We start from the raw sequence: 5554 nt of genomic DNA, 5'->3' as shown, positions 1-5554 counted from the left end.
TGAAAAATGACATTAACTCCTCCACCCAGATACCTAAGGTACCCAGCATCGTGCCTCTGTAATACCGTACATGCCTAATCAATGTGTTCAGTTAGCATGTTACAGGTGCTCGGGACTGATCAGGAACAGAGTCCCTGTCCTCATGGATAAGCCCATTCTCTCCCTCTTTCTCCTCTTAGTTTTGTATGTTCACATCATATATGTCCCAAAAGTAATTGAGGACCTGAATTGAGTCACTTCTTCCCATCCACTAGCAATGCAGAGTCAAAGCTATTTCCCTCCCCAAGACACCAGTGCATTTTCTTCCTCTGACAAAACTCCCAGGATCTGTTTGGTTAATGTTGTAGTTATTTGTGTTCACAGTTTATTGCCCTCACTAAACTCAGGGCATCTCACCAGCATAGGACCTGGTACACAGCAGGTACTTACTACGTGTTTGGTGAATAATCAATTTAAACACAAAGCTCTTACGACTCTCATCTTGTCTGTTTCTTGTACATATAAAACAGGGACAATAGTCACCTGCTCTTGATGGCCTCTTCTTGCCCATGAATGCCTACTCTGGTTCCTGCAAGCTAGACGCAGTGTCCCCTTTCTCAGCTGTCTCACCTCGTGTTTGATCACCCAGTGGGATCCTGAAGCTGTTGGTGATTAAGGGACTAAAACCATAGCAAGCTAACAGCTGATGTGGTGGCATCCATCACTGGAGTCATTTTTCTGCCTTGGATTTGCCAGTGGATGAGATTGAGATACACCATTAACTTTGATGCTTCACTGGAGGGCTGTTCTGTGCCTCCGGTAATGAGACTTGGCAGTTCTTTTCCATTCTCTACCGGGGCTAGAGCTCAGTCTGTGGTTCCAGGCATCTGATTAAATTGTTCTCGGAATTTGTCTTTAATTCTCAAACATGAGTAAAACCAAGTCCTTTGGGAGCAGTTGCCTTCATCCACCTCTATACCAGTTAGAAATGTGTTCAGTGCAAGAAACAGAAAGGCTAACTATATTGGTTCTAAACCAATAGGGGTTTGTTTTTCTAATGTAAGAGGCCAGAGGCAGATGGTTGCTACTCTTGGTTCAGCAGCTCAACTATGTTCGGAGACATGACTCTGATTCTCTCGACCTTTTGCTCATGGTAAAGAGACTGCCGCCACCACACCAACCCTCATGCCTGTGTTCAAGACAGAAGGGGGAAAAGCAAAAACCTTGAGAACCACAACCCTCACCCTATATCCAGTTTGGCAGACTTTCCCTTAAGTCTTATTAGCCAGAAGTGGGTCCCAAGGCCACCCTTAGCTGGCTTTGAGCAGTCGTGATTCATGTCTCTTCCTGGGTATGTCTACCTCAGCCTTCTTCACATGCTGCTGCAGCTGTGCTCAGGAATTAGTGCTTGGAGTTGCAATATTCTATGTTCTTATCCAACCCCTGTGAGCTGGGGCCTCTTTACCTCTCAAAATCTCAATACGATTGGCTAGAACACTTGGCTGTTAAAGATTCCCTTAAGGTATCCCTGAATTTCTAGGGTTAGGTAGGAAGATGGCTGATGCCCCCAATTCCGGCTTTGAGCACCTGCTTTCCCAAGTGGTGTCTCTGTTCCACACTGAGTGCCTTCCAATGTCTCTCATTCTGCTCCATCCTCTCCACTATCACCACCCTGTGCTCCTTCAGCCAAAGGAAAAAAAAAAAAAAACAAATGAGTGACAACCAATCATAAAGTCTTGGGACTTTGATATTTGAGACAAAGCTCAGCCAATCATAAAGTCTTATCACACCTCCCCTTCACATGACCTTCTTCATGTATATACATCCTGAGGTGGAGAGTGTCATCTTCTTCTTACGTGCAGTGAGCATGTATAAATGAGTATGAGTATATATATAATCCCACACGAGGCTTCCATGCCCATCATCTCACCAAATTTCTCAGGAATCCCGAGGTAGGTGTGAGAAGGTCCTCCCTGCACCAGGACCTGCCTGACTTTGAGCCCATTTGCCTTTGAGTTTGAACCCTGAGTCTTACAGAATCCCATTACAAAAGCTACGATTTTTGGTTGCAAATAACAGAGATCTTGCTCCCCAACCCCCACACAACTTCAGCTTAAGGGAAAAATGTATATAGTGACACAGCTGTTTTTCCGGATGCTCCCAGGACAAAGGTACAGCCCAGAGCTGGGACCCAGAAGGCCTGCAAGAGACTGTCACTCACTGGGTTCTGCTGTACCCTTTTTTCGATGCAAACTGGCTTTCTCTGCTTCTCTGCCACTGCCACCAACAACTGTAATGCTTTGACATATTCGCTCCTCCATTCAAGAGGCCAGTCCAAACTAAGCTCTTTGTCCCAAATCAATATTCCCAGGGAAGAGATTGGTTCAGCCAGGATCAAGAATCTAATCAGCTATGGTGGGTGGATGGGGTCACATTGCTTAAATATGACCCCCTAGTGAGCTTAAAAACAAGTCCCAGTGAGGTATCTAGGAGCATGTGAGCTATTAAGATTTTCATTTTGGCTGGGCATGGTGGCTCACACCTGTAATCTCAGCACACTGAGAGGCCAAGACTGGTGGACGACTTGAGGTCAGGAGTTCAAGGCCAGCCTGGCCAACATGGTGAAACCACATCTCTACTTAAAAAATGCAAAAATTAGCAGGGTGCGGTGGTGCATGCCTATAGTCCCAGCTACTGCAGAGACTGAGGCAGAAGAATCGCTTGAACCCCAAGGCAGAGGCTGCAGTGAGCCGAATTGGCACTGCTGTACTCCAGGCCAGGTGAGAGAGCAAGACTCTGTCTCAAAAAAACAAATGACAACAACAAAACAGCTGGGCGTGGTGGCTCATGCCTATAATTCCAACACTTTGGGAGGCCAAGGCAGGTGGATCGTGAGGTCAGGAGTTTGAGACAAGCCTGACCAACATGGTGGAACCCCATCTCTACTAAAAACACAAAAAAAGAAAAAAATGAGCCAGGTGTGGTGGCAAGCAGGCACCTGTAATCCCAGCTACTTGGAAGGCTGAGGGAGGAGAATCACTTGAACCTGGGAGGCGGAGGTTGCAGTGGGCCAAGACTGTGCCATTGCACTCCAGCCTGGGTGACAGAGAGACACTCCGTCACAAAATAAATAAATAAACTAATAAAATCTTCATCCCTGATAAAAGTGAGGAGTACTTGCAAGAAAACACTTCCTTTTTGATCCATCCCTTCTTCCTTCTTTGACTTTGGTTTTATGAAATGTCAGCAGCTATTTTGTGGCCACGAGACAGACAACAAACCTGAGGACAAAAGCCAACACAGCTCCGTCGGTCAGCTTTTGCAAATAAAATATTCCAAAATGTAGTGGCTTAAAATAACATTCATTGCTCAGGATTCTGCGGGTCAGAAATTTGGGCTGGAATCAGTTGGGATGACTCATCTCTGCTCCACTATTGCCTGGGATCCTTTTTACGTCTGGGGTGTCCACTGGAATGGTTGAGTCTCTCTCCCCATGAGGTGGAGGTTGCCCAGGCTTGTTCACATGGCAGCAGCACTTCAAGAGGACAAGAGTGGAGGCCTAGGCTTTGCACATTTACACTCTCACTTCCACTGCAGTCTGTTGATCAAAGACAGTCACGTAGCCAGCCTGGGCTCAGGAGGTGGGGAAACGTCCTGATGGGGCCACTTGCAATTGAGCACAACAGACAAGGATGGTTAAGAGAAAAACAGATCTGAATGGCGTAGTCTGTGGAAAAAAAAAAAGAGAAAAACAGAAAAAGTCTGGTCAGAGATGACACCCTTGAGCTGTTGCAACAATGTAGAACAACCCTTCTTCAGACTTCATTATATGATATAGTTACGTGTCCTGAATTTTTTTTTTTTTTTTTTTTGGAGACAGAGTCTAGCTCTGTTGCCAGGCTGGAGTGGAGTGGTGTGATCTTGGCTCACTGCAACCTCCACCTCCTGGATTCAAGCGATTCTCCTGCCTCAGCCTCACAAGTAGCTGGGATTACAGGCATGCGCTGCCATGTCCAGCTAATTTTTGTATTTTTAGTAGAGACGGGGTTTCACCATGTTGGCCAGGATGGTCTCAACCTCCTGATCTCGTGATCCGCCCACCTTAACCTCCCAAAGTGCTGGGACTACAGGCATGAGCCACCATGTCTGGCCAAATATCCTGTTTTAAAAAGGCACTCTTACTTGCAGTCAAAGGGACCCCTAGCTTATACACAAGAGATAAGAATAATACTTTCATCGAACTACTGGGAGATGAAATGAGATATGTATGTAAAGCTCTTAGGGTACCTAGGATACAGCAAGCACTCAGGAGAAGTTTGTAGGTATTGGTGATTATAGGGGACTGGTCCATCCCAAAAAGGCATTAGCAGTTCTCATCCTAAACAGAACATACACCCATTATGGACTTCTATTAGCAGCTTCCAAAGGGGACAAGCATATGCTGAGCCCAGCCCCATGGGGACTGTACAGGCCGGTTACTAGGGATCAGTATGGACTGTGGGTAGGCCGTCAGCTGCTGTAGAAAGCTGGGGTCCCATAGAAAACCTAAAACTTGAGGCCCACAAAGAGGGTTTCCAGCTCTAGTTCTAAGCAGAGAGGCTGGAGGAAATCACTGAGTTTTTTTAGATGGGGAAACTTAGGTCCAGGGAAGAGAGATGACATCCCCAAAGTCACACAGTGAGTTTGGAACCAAGTCAAGAGAGAACCCAGCCTCCTGACTCCCAGCCTAGAGCTCTTATCATTAAACTACGGACACTCAGAAATGGTTTTTCTTTTTCCTCACCAAGAATGGAAATTCTTGAAAGGTTATACCTTGGGGGTAACGATGTGGCTAAAAGGCAAAACCGAAAGTAAAAGTACTTGCCCACGAATAGTGACGGGTGGTGGCCAAGGTCTATAGCTTCTGGAGAACACCGTCTATTTCTTGACCTGGATATTGGATGCTGGATATATGGGTGTGTTCATTCTGTGAAATTCATAGAGCTATGTGTTTATGATCTATGTTATATTTCAATTAAAAAATATGTAAACACTGCTTCTCCAAGATCTTATCCTTACTAGAGGGCTCACGGAAGGCAGGCACGGCTTGGTGTCATGGAGAAGACCCTGAACAAAGGCTCAGGAAATGCGGGTTCTAGACTCGCCCAACACTTACCGGCTGGGCAACCTTGCCTTAGTGGCCTGAATGCCCGCTTCCTTGTTTCTGAGAGAGGAATATTAACACTTCTTCCACCCAAGCTGTAGGCTGGTTTTGCGGGCACACAAGATCACAGATGTGAGAAGACTTAGGAAACAATCAGGCATGTGTGGTCCGTGCTGTCCAGGTGGGTGCGCATCCTTCTCCTTTTGTGAGTGATTGTATGAGGCAGTGGGAGGGGAATGTTCCGGCTCTAAGTGGGTGACTCAGTCCTCCTACAAGCAAATTAAAACCAGGCCTTGAGAATCAGCTGTGCTGAACCTCAGAATCCCGTTTGTGCGAGGGCTGAAGATCAAGGCAAAATTAAGACAAATGAGATTTCACTGGGGCAGCCAGTCTCCACGTCCCAGGTGTGCCTGTCCTCTGCGGAAGCTGAGG

This window comes from Callithrix jacchus, chromosome 5 (genome assembly GCF_049354715.1).
Source record: "Callithrix jacchus isolate 240 chromosome 5, calJac240_pri, whole genome shotgun sequence".
Taxonomy (NCBI): domain Eukaryota; kingdom Metazoa; phylum Chordata; class Mammalia; order Primates; family Cebidae; genus Callithrix; species Callithrix jacchus.
The sequence above is the reverse complement of the archived record's forward strand: the minus strand, read 5'-3'. Positions refer to the sequence as shown.